The 19,658-nt window shown below is 41.6% G+C and overlaps 1 long non-coding RNA gene across 1 annotated transcript in view; it reads left to right on the top strand.

Annotated features, from left to right (window-relative positions):
* The first annotated feature begins 971 nt into the window (after positions 1–971).
* The window catches only part of LOC149474372 (uncharacterized), a 209,877-nt gene continuing 191,190 nt past the window's right edge, over positions 972–19,658 (top strand). Inside the window, exon 1 of the long non-coding RNA XR_016309172.1 lies at positions 972–1,205. This is a non-coding gene — a long non-coding RNA (uncharacterized LOC149474372). The remainder of the gene's footprint in view (positions 1,206–19,658) is intronic.

The following is a 19,658-nucleotide window of genomic DNA, read 5'->3' as shown; positions in this document are numbered from 1 at the left end:
GCCCAGTGTCATTAGTACAGTGTCAGTGTTTTTTATTAGCAGTGACCACTGTATTAGTGTCTCTGGGGATGTCAGTGGCAGTTAGTTAGTTCCCTCCCAGTGTCAGAATGCGCACCGCAGTCCTGCTATAAGTCGCTGATAATTACTAGTATAAAAAAAAATTCCAGTATATATACCGCCAATTGTAAACGCTATAACTTTCACGTAAACCGATTCAATTACACATATTTTTTTTTAGCAAAGACATGTAGCAGAATACATTTTGGCCTAAATCTATGACAACATTAGATTTTTTAAATTTTTTTACTGGATATGTTTTATAGCAAAAAGTCAAAAATATTGTTTTTTTTTTCAAAATTATCGGTCTGATTTTGTTTATAGTGCAAAAAATAAAAAAAATGCAGACCAACAAAAATCTCCATTTGTGGGAAAAAAAACATAAATTTCTTTTAGGTGCAGCATTGCATGACAGTTAAAGAAACGCAGCGCTGTTTAGCAAAAAAAAAAATGGCCTAGTTAGGGAAGGGGGTAAATCTTCTGGTTAAAAAGGTGCACAAGCTTCTATTGTCATGGGCTGGGCAGCCCATTGAAATGAATGAGTTTTCCTATGTGTGTAAATGTGACAGCACAAAATAAAAATACATGTATGTGTGATGCCTGGCATTGCGTGTCATAGTGCGAATGGGGCCGTATCTCCTATTTAACAGTAGAGCACTCATCAAGAAGCATTCCTGCCATTTCGCGCTGTCACCCTTCTATAGAGCACAATATATAGCATTGTGTGAGCTGAGCAGAATGCATCAGGGCACATAACACAGCCTACTCTCTGTCTTTACAATGACATTATACAGCAGACTGGGACAGCTAGGTGTGGATTTCAGATTTACAATCTCCTCCCATTTGCTAAGTAAACTTTAAAAGCCATTGCGAAATTCAACTTGTCTTCCTAAACTTTTCAGTTGTGTGTCATTCCGGCTGGCAGGGAGGGGCCTAAGCTCAGCACAGGGAAAAGTTTCATTCTAACCAGTCTGATAGGTTTGCAGTGACAACTCTGGATGTTTTTAAAGAAATCTCTGCTAAGGTGGATTGGATATTAAAGGCGATTGCTGTTTTAAAGTCAACATTTAATGGAGTGACCGCACCTCTGAATCACGTTATAGGAAATTGAAGCCTGGACTGAATGGACATTTTAACCTTTAAATACAGTAAGTAAACAGAAAACTGCTTGGACTCTGTATGGCGTGACTTTTATTATGTGACATTTTCTGTAATTTAAAAATGAATGTAGAAGCTTTGTAGGGAAATCGATTGTCTAATATATAGAAATACCTTATAAAATGCATAAGATCATTGGAAGTGTTCAATGTGTTTACTTCTTATTTGTTTTTATTGCTGTGTTTTGAAACAAGTGCATCTGTCTAAGAGCAAGATCACACCACAATGCGGTATGGGAAATCCACATCCCGTGTACGTTTCCTGCACCGCATTCAAGACGCAAGCTGCAGCCGGTGTCACTGCAATGCTAACGACACCCCAAATACAGTGAGTTTGCCTGCACCAGATCACATGATAGGATCGCATGGTACAGAAGTACTGTGCAATCCAGTTGCTCTGCACTTCATAAGGTAGTGTATGCCTTATGTGAATGCTCAGGAAAGCACATTGGGGTTTATTTACTAAAGCTGGAGAGTGCAAAATAAGGCTCAATTCTGCATAGAAACCAATCAGCTTCTATCCTCAGCTTGTTTAATTAAGCTTTCGTAATAAAACCTGGAAGCAATCTATGCAGATGTGCACCTGATTTTGCTGGCGATCGCCGAGTATCACTGTCTAGGGAGAGGTCTGAATGTAAACAATACAGATCTCTCCTCTGTCAGCTCCAGCATGCTGCTTTGTATGGATCTGCATAGCAGAGCCATACAAAGCAGTGTTCTTACATAGTAAAGCACAGCACACAGTAAAACACACAGTTAACCCTTTGATTGTCCCAGATGTTAACCCCTTCCTGCTCAGTGCCATTAGTACAGTGTCAGTGCTTTTTATTAGCACTGATCATTGTATTAGGGTCACTGGGGATGTCAGTGGCAGTTAGTCAGTTCCCCTCTTAGTGTCAGAATGCTTGCCATAGTGCCACCAATTGTCGCTGATTGCCGCCATTAATGGTATAAAAAATAAATAAATAAACATTCCAGTATATATACTGCCATTTGTAGGTGCTATAACTTTCACATAACGTTCAGGTCCCTCTCCTGCCCGCAATAACATGCTGCTGTGTATTTCTCTGCACAGCAGTAGAACACACTCACACACAGTTAACCCTCTGATCGCCCAAGATGTTAACCCCTTCCTGTCCAGTGTCATTAGTACAGTGTCAGTGCTTTTTATTCGCACTGATCACTGTATTAGTGTCACTGGGGATTCCAGTGACAGTTAGTCCATTCCCACCCAGTGTCAGAATGCCCGCTGCAGTACCGCTATAAGTCGCTGATCGCCGCCATTACTAGTATAAAAAAAAGGTTCCAGTGTATAGACCTTCATTTTGTACATGCTATAATTTTCACGTAAACCAATTAATTTACATGTATTGGGATTTTGTATAGCAAAGACATGTAGCAGAATACATTTTGGCCTAAATTTATGACGCAATTTGATTTTTTTTTAAATTTTTACTGGACATGTTTAATGGCAAAAAGTAAAAAAAATTGTTTTTTTATCAAAATAGTTGGTCTTTTTTTTGTTTATAGCGCAAACAAATAAAAATACAGGCGATCAAATACCACCGAAAGAGAGATCCTTTTATGGGCGAAAAAGAATTGGGTGCAGTGTTGCATGACCACACAATTGTCAGTTAAAATAATGCAGTGCCATATCGCAAAAAATGGCCTAGTCAGGAAGAGGGGTAAAGCCTCTGGAGGGCAAGTGGTTAAGCTCACCACACACATTACAATCTTCATTAGGTCTTGTTTGATTGGATACAGATTGATTGCATAGTCTAGGTAGGTGCTCATATTACATAGTTTTGGTCACTCCAAGGGCTTGCCCTCTGAGAAGCGATCTGCGGTGGGCTTGCGATATGTCACCTCATCACCTGCTTTAACCCTTGAAGCCTGCACCACTGTGCAGCAACTGCCTTCATTGCACGTGGTTGCAGGGCAGTTATGACACAACGCCATTCAGTTGAATAGTTTGAGTTCGGCAGTACTGGTCACTGAATGCAACAGGGTATGAAGCAAAGCAAGTATACAGCTCCGTCCAGCTGTCTTTGCAGCTTAAGGGGTGGGGGTAAAAAAATGCATCTCAACCACTTTTTTTTTTTGTAATACGGGTCCCACCCTCCTCTTGATTGTAACATGTGTTGTGACCAGGGGTGAACTGACCATTTGGAAACTCAGGCACTGCCCGAGGGCCCTGGGTCAGAAGGGGGTCCCATGAGATGCCCCTGGTACCTTTTTCATAGGCTTTTTTGAGTTTGGACACAGGGGCCCCATGATCCCCTATTGCCCGGGAGCCCCATGAGTTGTCAGTCCGCCCCTGGTTCTGACCTATAGCAACGAAGAGAACTGCATGTGACATGCATCCATTGTCACCCACCTGATTCTCTGCTATTCAGACAGACATGCATTGAAATATTTAGGTGAATTAGAGATTTGAAATCCCAAAAGTTTCTGATCACCTGGATATTTCCATGCAGGGCTGTTTGATCTGCAGAGCTTTGCACAGTTCAGGAATCCAAGCAACTGTGATTCATGAATGCTTTGAAAATTGGATGAGCCTGCAGTATACGAATATGTTTAGTGACACAAATATAAGCAATTCACTGATTAGCCTAATTTTGGAATCAGTTTTTTGCTTTAGATAATTTTGGTTTAGATTTATATAAAACCATGTAATATGAGGTCAAAAATAAACAACACTTTCAATTGTATCCAATCAGGCACACCCTTGCACTACATAGTTGAAGGTGAATCTAAAGGAAAGTGGGCAAAAATTGGACAGAAAATTGTATAATGTATGGCCAGCCTAAGGCTACATTAACAGAGGTGACTAGCGCTGGGGTACAGTAGCAGGCATCTGCTGATTTCTGCAACCGGTTTTCCCACCTGTGACTGGCTAGTGAACTTTGTGTACCTCCAGCAGTGATCACCACAGTCAGGATGGCAAGCAGAGAGAGATCAAGAAATCTCCCCTGTGATCAACGAACCCGAAAGTGCTCAGCTCTGAGTGCCTCCAGGTTCAGGGCTTTTAGAACCTGGTTGGCTATTGCCAGTGCACAACATATCAGGACTCTGTGTCCTCTATTTGCTTACCCTTCAATGCAGGGAGACATCAATGGTCTAATAGACCTATCATGTGTACACAAAGTGGACCTATCATGTTGTATTTACTATTACTTGATATGAACTAATAACATAAAATAAATAAACTATAATAAAACACAAAAAAGTTTGAGGTGGTATCAAAATGTTTTGAGACTAGTTTTGTAGCACACCAACAGATGGAAGCATGCACAGTCACATGGAGCGCCAACCTTCATAAGTCAGTGCTCCAAAAGTCCTGTGTACATCAGGAGCTGTGCAACCGGTGCTTTTCTGACCATGTGAATGACCACGTCTGCTATTTCATCATGGAGAGCAAGTTAGAACAAAGAGTAAGCATGAAATTCTGTATGAAACTGGGCACATCACTGGATATCTGCAATGTTGTTAAAATGGTGACCTTTGAACTGGGTTGTCATCTTTTGGAAGAGGGCATTTTCGGGGGTTGAGCTGGGTGAAGGTCTTCATGATCTCTTGTTGTCTTCCAGTGATGTTCTTTCACTCTTGAAGCATGTGTGCCACTCAAAACCCCTCTTAACGACTCATTGCAGCATTGCTGTAAACTTGCCGAATCATTCCAAATTTCTCTGTGGAAAATTTGCACAGTTTCACATTTGCCCTTTTGTTCTAATTTGCTCTCCATGATGAACTAGCAGACGTGGCAACGCACACGGTCAGAATAGCACCAGTTGTGCAGCCCCCGATGTACACAGGATAATGTCTTTTGGCTTACTGAATTATGAAGGTTAGTGCTCCCTGTGACTGTGCGTGCAGCCTTATGCTGCCATCTGTTCGCATGTTTCAAAACTAGTCTCGAAACCTTTGGTTAACAGCTCATATAGTTAACTGTAATCTGATGAGCTGTAAAGGCTTTTAAAGTGTTCCCTATGGACAAGTTTGGACATCAGTTTTTTGTTGTTTCACAGGAGTACAGAATGTTTAAGCTTGACATATTTGGTACCTATTTTCTTGAAGCAGTGGTATCTTTTATATTTATTGTAATATTTGAAGATAATGTGTTTGTGGGTACTATAAGAGTTTCAGTTTTGTTGAGAAAAAACATTCCCCTCTGGGTGACCTATGTACATTGCAGGGGTTTTAACAAGCTTTGTAGCAGATTCCTACCTTTTGCTATTCTGAAGAAATAGCTGTTTGTTTGGCTGTGTCCATGTGCAAAATGATTGTGAATGGGAGTGACCGTATAGTTATCAATCAGCTGCTGCACTGTGCAGAGTTAAATGACGGTATGAATCCCTTTAAACGTGTTTTTCCCTTTTGGAGTATCTCAAAAGTTACAAGTGATGCCCAAAATCTGATTTGTATATTGGTGCAGACTTCTGGGAAAATTTGTAAGCCAATTACACAATCAGGAAATGATGTCTCTGGGGGCGTTCTGTACACAAAGTGTGTATAGTGCTCTTCCAGTTTGTCAAATTGCATTGCATTTTACAGAAAATGACAGCTCTGCAGATTGCAAAGGAAAGGTAATTTTTAATACCATTCATTTACACTATGACTTATGTTGCAATTGTAATGGTTATATAATTTTTTTTTTTTTTGCTATTTTCTTTCCCACAAAAATGGAGTTACCTTTTTAATTTGTACTACAATTTTGGATTTGATACAGGTATGGAAAAATATGAAATAAAAAAATTGCACTTACCATTTATTTTATTCTATGGGTTCATCAGCAAAAGGATTTAAGGCCCATGATCTTGAAAAATATTGTACTCTGGCAACTGTATGTGATTAATATCTGTAATGATAGTGTATTCAGTATATGGATTACCTTTTTATTGTACAGGTCTTTTATTTTTATATTTATGGTGTGGGGATGATATCTCTGCAGTTGGACTTTGCATTTGATTGCAACATCTGTCATTTCACTGCAGCACCCAAGTTTGCGACAAATACACGCAGTTAGGAGCCACATGCAGTTTTTCACTCTGAAACCTATAATGAAGCTGCAAGATAGCTGGGATGTAGTTGTTATGGCAACATTATTTGACCCAAGCCTCCATTTTTCTATATGAGGCCCATGGCATTTCTTTAGAGTATTGACCTCTTTCAGTTATTTAAAAAGAACCTCCAGTCCTAGTTCACCCTTGCACCTTTTATTGACCTAACAGCATCAATCGTACATAATTAAAGCCCAACTGGTCTAGCAGCGCAAAGGATCCTGTGAGAATGGAAAATCAGGTAAGTAAAACGTCTTTACTCGGTCTACTAGATATAAACAAGCATTCAACCCTTGCAGTGTAGGCGCAGCAGTGCAGCAAGGAAAGATTTTTAATTTTCATGGCGTTTAGCTTTATTTTTATACAGTATTAGAACATATATAATGTAATACAGTATATTTAAAGTGTTACTAAATCCAGGACCCTGCATTCCCCATATCTGGTCTCCCATAGTATACAGAACATGGAAAGGCAATTATTTTAGTAAATATAAACTGCTAAATACCTCTTCTAATCAGCAGTTAGAGCAGTCTTGTGACTTCTATCAGTGTCTAGCTGTGCACTGGTTAAAGCTTGTAGGAGGAGTTTTCATTAAACTCTGACTGCCCTATGAGATTGCATAACCCCTGACTCTTTATCTGGACAGTGCTGATTGGCCCTGTGCTAATTACTTGCACCCTCCCAAGAAAAAGTAAAAACTCTCTAGCAATGCACACCAAACTGAGCATGTGCAGAGTGTCCCCGAGGCTCTGGTCTGTCAGGAGATGTAATGGGGAATGTGGAAGAAGGGTAAGATCAGAGAAGTCAGGATCAAACATCCTTTTAACACAATGCAGAGGATTAACCCCTTAAGTTCCACAGTGAGTATAACGAGCATGCTTTACTGTATATACAGACTGATTTTACAGTTGTGGGTTTAGTAACACTCTAAGGCCTAATAAAGGACGTTGTTTTTCTTTCCTGTAGTAACCACTCATATTCTACCCTTTATTTTCTTCATAATGCATTTATAGAAACAAGACTAGCATTTGATGTGAAGAAATGGTATTCCTTAACAAACGTTTGAAGCTTGAAGTCCTACTTATTACTGTATACGTTTCCTGTGTATAATAATTTACAACCCATTCCTATCCAAAGATTGGGAGATAAGAGTCTGTGTATTTGTTAAAGTGCTGATCTACAGTATGTAAGGCTTGTGGTTAGTCATATGATGGGATCATACCTAAGGGTTATTGGAGATGACATAACATATGACTTCCCTTTTTTACTTTTGTTTTGCCTTAATGAAACATGAAATAAGGATGTAAATTGTGCACAGTCATGTGTATTGTAATTTGTTTATTACATTGAATTGTACTATTTTTTTTTTTTGTTAGAGTAAGCCCCCGTTCACACCAATGCAATTTGTTCAAAATCGCATGACAAGTCGCACCCTATCTGTGCCTATGGAACCATTGAAACTGGTGCTACTCAGACTTTGCTGTGTGGCACCGATTTTTTAAAAATGCTTCCTGCGCTATTTTGGACAATTTCATGTGCGACTTGCATAGACATCTGTGCATGAAGTCACACAGATGTCAGGCAAGCCGCACATGAAGTCAAAATGACTAGTGGCTTTGAATTCATGCTACTTCAAGTGAAGTAGCGCAATTTCAATGTCGCATTCAGCCTGGGTTCACACTGATGCAGTGCGGATTCGCACAGGTTTTTGTGCGAATTCCGCATCATAATCGCACACCGCTGCGGGTGTGTATGTTAAGTTAACAACACCCCAAAATTGGTTCGCAAAATGTGGTGCAATGTGCAGAATAGGCTGTGAATACCCATGTGATTCAATTCTAGTGCAGCCAAAAAAAGGGTCCTGCGCCTTTTTGGTTCAAATTGCATGTGCGATGTTCCTCACCGCAGAGGTGCGAACCCAGGCTTAGTGTGAACCAGGGCTAAAGGAGAGTTGTAACTTCTGTCATTGTTTTGTTTTTGACATCTGTATCCTATTGGGGAGATTTGTGTTCACGTTATATCCCATAGCCTACACAAGAAGAAAGAGGAAACCCCCCAAAGTGAGGGAAGTCCCTAGTAGTCACAAGTGTCACCAGACCTAGTGTCACAATTTAGGATTTCCCCTCTATGTGATGACTATTCAAAATTTGGGATTTTTTTTCACTTTTTGTCGATAACAGTCACCAGAACAAATAGTGAGCGTGAATCTTTGTAAAGGGACACCATCAGCAATAAAAACCTGCCATTTATAATCTCACTCCACTCTGTCCAGAACTAGAAACATGTTTAGCCTCCAGTTACACTTTAAGATATAGAATATACTGTACTTAAGATAGTACACACTTATTATATTCAGTGATCTGTCACTTTAAAGCAGACCTTCACTAAAAAAAAATAAAACATAAAATAAACACTCTGACTTTTAACATCATTCTAATCCCCCCCCCCCCGCTTCCCTGTTTGTGGGGGGGGGGGTACCTGTTTTTTTACAGTAAAAACACAATATAAACCCTTAGGCCTCTTTCACACAGTCTGTCCGCTGATCCGCTGCTGAGTAGAGCAGGGCTGGTTTATGACAGATCTGTGTCTGCTCAGTTTATACAGAGCAGACACAGACATGGCCTGCTCTATGGGCAGACTGCCCTTCAATAATATCCACCTAGGTGGGAGGGGAATGGATCCCCTTCCATTTTCTTTTTCTAGTGGACCTCATCGGATTGGAGGTAAGCTCGTGAAAACGGACACAAGTCAATTTACACCATCCGGTCCATAAAAACTGACAGACCTGATCAGATCACAACTGTGAAAGGGGCTTTGCTTTGTAAAACAACCCATTCAGTTGAAATTTGAAATGCAAGGCAAAATGTTTGTGTAAATGTATATTTTCTTTCCCCCCCATTTTTTTAACCACTTCCCACCCACAGGAGATCATATGACATCCTGTTCCTTGAACGGAGATACTGGGATGATGCCAGCGATGCTTTGTAATGTAAAAGCAATCCTAGTGGCCAATTAGTCACTGGATTGATTTTATGAGTGGTGGGAGGGGTGACCCCCCTCCCACCACTCTCTGGTGCTTTCACAGGCTCTCCTGTCCAATCGTAGAGTCTAGGACTAAAGCCAGCGTTTCCACTGACTTACCACAGAGTTAAACGGGGACTGAAACATCCCTGATCAGCTCTATGATTTAGGAAGCTGAAAGCGAGGAGTATTTTGTAATTTTAGTTTTTTTTGGATGTAAATAAAGCCAAATTTGGCTTGGGAAAGCATCCGATTATGCTGCTCCATCCCAACGAGCTCAAATGGGACCGCCTGCATAGGGATGTATAGCAAACCTGTGCATCCCCATGCAGGAAAACACGGCCCTTGTATGAGTATATGCTGTAGTACACCCTTGTGAATGAGGTTACCATTTCAAGAGTAAAGCACTGCAGTTTATATAGGTTGTTGTTGTTGTTAATGCTGCCAAGTGTCCTACAGGACTAGCCCAGGTATTTAACCAACTTCTGCCCAGCCTCATCATCCCATTAACAGGCTTTTAGCACAGGGGCCAAGAAGGACGGCTGATTACGTGCCCACAATTATGATTAACTGTTACAGTGGTCACACGATCAGGAGGAAATGTGTGACCCAAGGGTCCCAATTGTTAGTAGAGACTGAGAGCTGTCTTTGACAGCCTGGTCTCTGTGCAGGGAGCACTCAAAGAATGCTCTAGGCATAGAAAGCTTTGCCGCTCATGGATGTATATGTGTGGCATGTGGGCATTAAGGCCCACCCTCTTTGCTATCGCATATATTTGTTACGTGGGCAGCTTAAGACATAGGCTCTTATTGCTTTCCCAGTTTTGGCATTCTGGATTTAAGCAAGTTTCCCACAGTCTGTTACTTTTTTGGTTTACAGGTTATCCTATGCAATAACAAAACCATCTATCTACCTATCGAGCCAAAAGTAAGGGAATCAAAGATAATGTTTAGAACTTTTTTGTATATCTTTATTATTTCTTTAAGTATTTTATGGTAAAAAAAATAAAGTATGTTTCAGCACCTAAATATATCATATAATAAATATATCATATTTGCCACTGCAGCTACAGTCATGGCCAAAAATATTGACACCTGCATTACTGTCAGATAATGCACCACTCCACCCAGAAAATTGTTGCAATTACAAATGTTTAGGCATTCTCCTGTTTATTTCTTAAAGTGGACAAAATCATTGGCATCTTCTCAAAATTATAAGAAATAACCAAATTCCAAGTTTGTGATGCTTCTGTAATTTGTAATTAAACTCACCTGTATTAAATAACTGGTGCTGACAATATAGGAATCACACTACTCAACCTTTCTGTTGTGTGTGTCTCTGTGTGCCACATGGAGCATGGAGAAAAGAAAGAGCAGCAAAAGAATTGTCTGAGGATTTGAGAACAAAAATTGTGGAAAAGCATGGACAATCTCAAGGTTACAAGTCCATCTCCAGAGATCTTCGTGTTCCTGTGTCCACTATGTGCAACATTGTCAAGAAGTTTATAGCCCATGGTTTCTGTAGCTAGTCTCTCTGGACATGGACCAAGGAGAAAAAATTATCAAATATTACAATGAAGGATTGTTCAAATGATGGCCAAAGAACCTTGATCAGCTTCCAGACAAATCCAAGCTGACCTTCAGGCACAGGGTACAACTGTCAGCTCATACTATACGTTCCCATCTGAACAATTATGAAGAGGGATGCTATAGTAGGAGACCCAGGAGAACCCCCCTGCTAACACAGAAACCTAAAAAAAGCTAGATTGGGGTTTGCTAAAACTCACCTGAGGAAGGCAGAATCCATTTGGGAGAATCTGCTGTGAACAGACAAAACAAAATTAGAGCTTTTTAGTAAAGCCCATCATTCCACTATTTTCAGAAAAAGCAATGAGACCTTTAAAGAAAGGAATACAGTCCCTACAGTCAAACATGGTGGAGGTTCACTGGTGTTTTAGGGTTGTTTTGCTGCTTTGGGCACTGGATGTCTTGACCATGTGCCTGGCATTATGAAATCTGAAGACTACCAAAGAATTTTGGGGTGCAAAATTCTCCCACCACTCGTAAAATCAATCCAGTGGCTAATTGGCCACTAGGATTGCTTTTACATTACAAAGCATTGCTGGCATCATCCCAGTATCTCCGTTCAAGGAACAGGATGTCATATGATGTTCTGTGGGTGGGAAGTGGTTAAAAAAATGGGGGGAAAAGAAAATATACATTTTTAGACAAACATTTTGCCTTGTATTTCAAATTTCAACTGAATGGGTTGTTTTACAAAGCAAAGCCCCTTTCACAGTTGTGATCTGATTAGGTCTGTCAGTTTTTATGGACTGGATGGTGTAAATTGACTTGTGTCCATTTTCACGCGCTTACCTCCAATCCGATGAGGTCCACTAGAAAAAAAAAAATGGAAGGGGATCCATTCCCCTCCACCTAGGTGGATATTATTGAAGGGCAGTCTGCCCATAGAGCAGCCCATGTCTGTGTCTGCTCTGTATAAACTGAGCAGACACAGATATGTCATCCACCAGCTTTGCTCTACTCAGCAGGGGATCAGCGGACAGACCGTGCGAGAGGGGCCTAAGGGTTTATATTGTGTTTTTACTGTAAATCTCTATTACAGATGCCATAGCCTGAGTAGAAAAATGTGTCCCCTGCCAGCATGCTGCAGAGGAGGACTCTTGCTATGTTTGAAAACAGTGCTCTCCTTGCAAAGGTCTGAGTCAGAATTAGAGCAGTCCAATCAGTGGGGAGCTTGCTCAGCAGAGTAGCGTCTGACCTTTGAGTTGAGGTAACTGCTTCTACACAGAGAGCAAAGGTCCATTTTTGCTGTATGTTGGCAGGGGAAAGACTTTCCTATCAGACTGTGGCTGCACAAAGTTGTGGCTGACAAAATTCTATATCCACCATATCTAGTTTTATAAATGGTTTTTGTGCGCCTGTCAATTATAAATCTTTATGTGACATATTTCAGGTCACGTCTTTTTTGTTATAAACAATAACATAGCTTGTGTTATTTTTCTCTAGATATATGAGGTGTGTGTTTTTGTTTTTTGTTTTGTTTTTTTATTTTGCTGTAGTAAGAAGCATCCTTGAAATTTCAAGTAACATGCATACTTTTGTTGTCACTGCAACAAACCAGAGAAACAGGTTTGGCACTAATGAAGGGAATTACTGTATGTAGGCTCAGAAGCCTGCAAAATATATACTGCATTGTTCCTTTAGACATATTAGATTGGGATCTGTACCATTCTAGAAAAAAATAACAAGTTAGGTTTCTTTTTAAGACTAGCTCAAGCCATAACATTCAATTTGTTTTTTTTTTTCTTTGATTAAAATGACTTTCATAACTGACATAAGCAACAAATGTATGCACGTTTCCCATTACCTTTGCTCTTTGCCTTTTATGCTCTTCAGGCAGTGCATAACTAAAGACACATTGTAGTAGTGATGTCCTAGGACAGTGGTGGGCAACCTTTTTTTTCAACTGAGCCAAATCTCGCCAAAACCACGATTGAAATTTATTTTGAGAGCCACATTTTTATATTCAAATGGTTTTTATCGAAAAATTTTGTCAACATACAAAAGGGTAAACATATTAACATATTATCATGAAACTAGAAGGGTTCACTCGAAGGATCATAATGCATGAGTAAAGAAGTAGGAGTGGAAGATCCCCACCAATAGGCCGGGGATACTTTAGGTTCCAATTGTGTACATGAGAGGTATGCTCATTGTCATGTGAACCAGTCTAGAGAACGAAAGATTATAAGTAGGGGGGGGAAGTGGAAAATGGGGAGGGAAGGGAAAGGGAGGGAGAGGGCACCAGTGGATGACGGGTTACTTGTATTACAATGGGTATAATTAGTAATCATTTTACAGAACAGTTTGGGTTTTTTAGCCATCGAGACCATTGGGTATTAAATTTGTGAGAAGTGGAGTTTTGTAAGGCGATCCTTCTTTCCATTTCACTTTGAAGGTTGAGATCGGAAAAGAGGCGAGACAAAGGGGGAGTGGTGGTAGAGCGCCATAGTCTGGTAATATTGGTTTTTGCTGCTGCTAAAGTATGTATAACAATGGTACGTGTATTTGTAGGAAAATTATCTACGCCAATATGCAGGAGAGCTAAAGCGGGGTTTGGTGTTACTAACGTACCTGTAATTGAGGAAATTATTTGAAAAATTTTGTTCCAGTAAGATTTAATTGACCTTCAATTCCAGAGTATATGTAATAGCGTACCAGACTCTCCGCAGTGTCTCCAGCAGGCTCGCGAGTGTTGTGGATAAAATAGTGATAATTTAGTGGGAGTTAAGTACCATTCATGTAAGATTTTTAAATATGTTTCCCAGTGGGAGGAACATTTCGAGGCCTTGTACGTAATGGTAAATGTTTTTTCCCACATGCTTGGGGATATTGATTGGTGGAAATTTTTCTCCCAGTTGGTTAAAGAGGAAGTATATGTTGTAAATTGCCTCTCGGTTATAAGTGTGTAAAAGACAGAGATTCCTTTTTTTGGGTATTTGGTTCTATGAAAGAAATGATGCGCAGTTGCAGGAATTTCTGTTGTGTGCGGGATACTTGTTTTGTGGAGTGCATGGGCTATGCGCATATATGTAATTGTTCATTGTCAGGAAGGTGAAATTTGCTTTGAGTGGTGTAGAAGGAGTCCAATTTGTCTTGAATGTGACGTATGCCAAGGGTCGTCCACTTTGTTAAATTTAGATGAGGTATGATGTGATGCAAGGACGAAAGTGGGGTAGGGGTTTGAACATTGTTTTTCCCTAATTTATTGTAGTCAACAAAATCGTGCCATACCATTAAGGAGGCCTGTATGCATAGGTGTTTGTGAAGCTCTTGAATCTGAGCCGCTCGAGGTAGACATAGTATGTCCGTTATCGTGTATGGAAGGTACAAAGATGTTTCCAAGGTGGTCCATATTTTTTCCAGGGAGGGGTGCCACCAGAAGAAGAGCTGGTCTAATAGAACAGCTTGGTAGTAGGATTTCATATGTGGGAGGCCTGCTCCACCTCTGGCGGTTGGACGTATTAGGAGATTCGTGGTGCATCTGTGTTTTTTTGAGTTCCATAGGAATTTGTTTAATATGGCCTGGAGTTTAGTGAAGAAAGAATATGGGACTGGGATGGGGAGTGTTCGGAAAATGTATAGTATCTTAGGAAGTATACACATTTTTAGTGTTGCTATTCTACCTAATGTCGATAGATTAGATGTGCGAAAGCTCTTGAGATCCCGTGGGATAGTTTCAAGTAGCGATCTGTAATTAGTTGGGTAAAGGTGAGTAGTAGTAGGGGTGAGTCTAATCCCCAAATAAGGAATGCTGTGTTTTTCCCAGGTAAAAGGGAACTGTTTAGAGAGTAAGTCCTGGGTAATAGAAGGCGTATATAAATTTAATATTGATGATTTGGATTCATTAAGTTTGTAATATGAGACCGCTGAGTAGTCTTGAATGTGTGTACGAATCGTCTGGAGTGATTTATATGGATTTGTAACCATCAGTATAATGTCGTCTGCGAAGAGACTGATTTTGTGTTCAGTGGTGAGGTATTTGACTCCCGTGAAGTTTGGATCGTTTCTAAGGTTAGTCGCTAGTGGTTCTAAAGGTAAGGCAAAAATGATGGGGGACAGAGGGCAACCTTGTCTGGTTCCATTGGATATACAAAAGGGCTGTGAAAGCGTGCCATTAGTTAAGACTCTAGCAGAGGGTTTAGAGTAAAGGGCGAGGATCACCGACAAGATCCAATCCGTAAAGCCAAACTTTTGTAATGTAAGTGTCATAAATTTCCAGTGAATTCGGTCGAAAGCCTTTTCCGCGTCTAGTGATAAAAAAAGGGAGGGACGTTTGTCAGTTTCAAGGTGGTGGAGTAGAGAAATAATTCGCCTGGTGGCGTCAGGAGCCTGTCTACCAGGTATAAAACCCACTTGGTCTGGATGGATCAATGTAGGTAGGAATGGGAGTAATCTTTGAGCAATTATCTTGGCGTATGTTTTTATGTCTGTATTAAGTAGCGAGATTGGTCTGTAATTTTGAGCGAGTTGGGGGTCTTTACCTGATTTCGGGATGGTTGTGATAATTGATTGTAGCATGTCAGGGGGAAATTCCCCGTCAGATGCCACGTGATTGTAGAGGGCAGAGAGATGTGTCTTAAGGTCGGATGTAAATGTTTTGTAGTATTCATTAGTGAAGCCATCGTTCCCTGGTGATTTATTTAAAGGTAGAGTGGTTATGACTTTTTCAATTTCTAAGGCTGAGATTGGTACCGATAGAGATTCGAGTTGAGAAGGGGTGACGTTGGCGAGATTGGTTTTATGCAGGAAGCGTTCAATGGAGGGGATCGTTGGTTGGGTTGTATTAGAGTCGTCTTTTATGTTATATAGCTTCTGATAGTATGTTGCAAAAGCGTTAGCAATATCTAGTGGATTTGTAAGAGGAGAACGTGTGATTGGATGCTGGATCGTAGATATTTTGGTCTTAAGTCGTTTTTGTTTAATAGTCTTAGCAAGAAGAGAGCTAGCTTTATTTCCGAGCGCATAAAATTTGGTCTTTGTTTTTTGGAGGTTGGTGTCATAAGAGTGGAGTAAAAGGGTGCGTAATTTGTTTCTATCTTGGTTTAGAATTGCCGAAATAGCAGGGTTAGGGTATTTTTTGTTAATTTCCTCATTTAGGTTAATGGAGGTTAGAAGCTGGTCAATTTGTTGAGTGCGCTGTCTATTTATACGGGAGTTTAATTGTATGAGGATACCTCTCATTTAGGCCTTGTAAGTTTGCCAAAGTGTAGTAATTGAGATATCCGGAGTAGTGTTGGTAGCAAAAAACAATTTGTGGGCTTCTAAAATATGTTTCTGATTGTCCGGATGTTTCAGGAGCGAAGAGTTGAGTCTCCAAATCGGTGGAAGCGCCGAGCGTCGATCGTCATTTAGGGATATACTGATTGGTGCGTGGTCTGACCAGGAAATGGTTCCAATGTTAGAGGAAGTCACTTGTTGTAATGTCCATTTGTCAGTGATAAACATATCTATTCTAGAGTATGAGAGATGCGCTGGGGAGTAGTAGGTATATCTATTCTAGAGTATGAGAGATGCGCTGGGGAGTAGTAGGTATATCTATTCTAGAGTATGAGAGATGCGCTGGGGAGTAGTAGGTATAGTCTCTCTCAGAGCCATGTTGGCATCTCCATATGTCATACAAGTCGTGATCATGTAGAAATTGATTGAAGGTATATTTAGTGGGTGGCTTCTTAGAGGTTGAGTCCACGAGTGGGTTGCTCATAACGTTGAGGTCTCCGCCAATTATGAGTTTGCCTTGTTTATGATCCGAGATGGTCTTATAGAGCATTCGAAAAAATTGCATTTGGTTGTTGTTTGGGCCATATACATTCACCAATGTGTGGGTTATGTCATTTATCTGGCAAATGAGGATATAAAAGCGTCCATGTGGGTCGGCCATTTTCGAGATGAGTCGGAAAGGGAGAGAGTCATTAATGGCTATAATTACTCCGTTTTTCTTTTTGAGATTGGTTGCCATAAATATTTGTGAGAAATGGTGCAGGTGTAGTTTAGGAGTTTTTTACGTGGCGAAGTGAGTCTCTTGTATAAAGAGAATGTCGGCTCGGGATTTTCGGGTTTCTTTAAGGAGCAGCGATCTCTTGAAAGGAGAGTTTAGGCCTCTAACGTTAAGAGATGTTATATTAATCATTTTTATAAGTTTCTGCGTTGAAAATATAATGTCGGGTTGTTGTTTCGGTAATCTCCTGAGAAAGGATAGTAATAGGATAGTCATGGTACCCGTAAGGCTCGAGTGAAGGTTTAGAGGAAGTGGTCCATGTAGCCTCAAAGACAAGACGATTGGAAGTAAGGAGGGTTAGCTGACGGTGCCGTAGGAAAAAAGGAGAGGAAGCACAAGGGATACTAAAAATAGTTTTGCAAAAAATGCAAATAGGCCAAGTAGCCAACATCGCTACTTTAGAGCTGGGGGGTATAAACAGGCTTTGACCGCCGAGAGGGTCATGCCACACGTAAACTTGAAGGGCGAACTTCATTATATGTAGGCCGATCGCCAGAAGTGTAAGCATTGAAAAATAACCCCCGGGGGGGAAAGGAAAGATGTCAGCACCTGGAATGCTCTATGTAACAGCTTGAGATGTCTCCATGCGTTGGGCAGAGTTAGAGGTGGTGTCATGCGTATCTGCAGGGAGAATGTTCCATGTCCTGAGCAGGTCTAAGCCTGCTTCCAGGTTCCTGACGGTGAATATTCTGCCTTGTCGTCGCACTATTAATTTAGTTGGGAAGCCCCATTGGTAGGCTATGCCATGATTCCTTAGGGCCTTAGTGATGGAAATCATTTTTTTTCTATTAAGGAGCGTGGCTTTGGATAGGTCCGCATAGAGGCGTAGATTTGCGTGTGATGGCGGGAGAGGTGGTGGGTTTCTAGCCGCAATCATAATTTTTTCTTTAATGTGGTAAAAATGCACCCGTATCAGCACATCTCTTGGAATAGAAGCTGGCAGAAACGCCGGTTTAGGCAGTCGGTGGGCTCGATCAATCGCGAGCTCTAGATCTGGAAGTGTTGGTAGGAGTAGTTTGAAGTATTGCTGTATGTAGGGTAGCAGATTTTCACTCGGCACTGATTCAGGGATCCCTCTGAATTTAATGTTGTTGCGACACGAGCGATCTTCTAAGTCTGCTAATTTTAAATTGATTTGCTCGATATCAGTCGAGTGATCTGCATGGGCGTCAATCAAATCGTTATGCGCGGTTATGATGTCACCTAGACTGCTTTCAATATGGCAAATTCTACGTTCTTGGTGCTGTACCACATTAGTTATTTGGTTTAAAGACGCAAAAATGTCATTTTGTAGAAATTGACAGAGTGACGTCAGCAGGTGTTTCATGGACACCTCTGTTAGCGGCTGATCTGCTGCTGGGAATGCGTCTATATCTGGCAGGTTTAAAGTAGCGGGTGGAGGTGTGATATTTAGGGCTTGGTAGGATGTGTTAGGGTCCTGGTCCAAACGTGGCCTAGATTTGGCAGGGCTGCTAGTTGTGGATGACAGAGGGGGTGAGAACTCACCAGGGTCCCCTGGGTAAAGCGATTCTTGCAGCCTCGGATCCCTGTGCTGAGCCCTGTAGTCCTCCTCGTGGCTGCTGTCTCCCTGTGTGTCTCTGCTGCGGCCGCCATCTTGGATTCCCTGCACAATAGCAGGGAAGAAGTTAGTGAGCTTCCCTGGATGATCAGGGGCTCTCCTCCTGCGGGGCATGGTGGTCGGGATGCGGGCAGAGGTCGGTGACACTGTGGGGTGATTTATGTCCCCCGGGGCCGGTGAGTGCCTCGTAGGTGGCGGGTGGACGGAGCTGTATTCAAAGCGCGTCCATCCCGTAGCCGGCCGCGCATGCGCCCCCGAGAGCCACATTTTTAAAACTGAAAATACATCCCCCATATAGTAATTCATCCCCCATATAGTAATTCATCCCCCATAGTAATTCATCCCCCATAGTAATTCATCCCCCATATAGTAATTCATCCCCCATAGTAATTCATCCCCCCTATAGTAATTCATCCCCCCTATAGTAATTCATTCCCCATATTGTGTCAATTCACTTACCTTTGCTCCGCGCGTTCCTCTCGCTGTGTTCCCGCGCTGTTCCGGTCTTCAGGGCAGACTGTGAGAGGAGAGGAGTTCGTCACGCTGCCCCGCCTACATCCTGACAGCCAATGTTTGCCACGCTCCGCGGGATTAAAAGGTCCGCCGGGCCGTATACGGCCCATTGCTGGGCTAACTGCAGAGTCCTGACTTTTGGGGCGGCCGCCCGAGAGGAGGGAGGGGAGCGGGCGCCTGGCACACAGAAGAGCCACATTAAAATGTGTAAAGAGCCGCATGTGGCTCGCGAGCCGCGGCTTGCCGACCACTGTCCTAGGAGATTGTTACACAGTTGCTAGTAGCAGTACCATTGCATGTACATATCTTTCTACTGTGATGGACAAACAGTATATTGTGTGAAACTGAACAGAGTAAGGCATCGCAAAGCTAGGCATATACTAAGTTTCCCATTTGTATGGAAGAGCAGTTTCAATCCTGTACACCTGTAGGCAGGTCCCAAAACATGACTGAATCATCCATATGCAGTGAACCAGGTACTTCCTATAGCAGGGCTTTTTCAGGCATAGCATTATACATACCCCACAGTACCCCCCCCCCAGTACTCCATTTCACTCCCATACCTGCATACCTGCATGTATGGTATGTCTAGGACATACTGTGCCCTATGCACACACTTGCCATGCACTTGGTCACTCTTGACAGCACCATTCCTGGCTAGGGACACTTGCTGCACTGAACCTGGTGTCT

This window comes from Staurois parvus, unplaced genomic scaffold (assembly GCF_062004578.1).
Source record: "Staurois parvus isolate SC_StPar_1 unplaced genomic scaffold, SC_StPar_1.0 ptg000006l, whole genome shotgun sequence".
Classification (NCBI taxonomy): domain Eukaryota; kingdom Metazoa; phylum Chordata; class Amphibia; order Anura; family Ranidae; genus Staurois; species Staurois parvus.
Note: the sequence above shows the minus strand (reverse complement) of the source record. Positions and strands in the feature narration are given on the sequence as shown.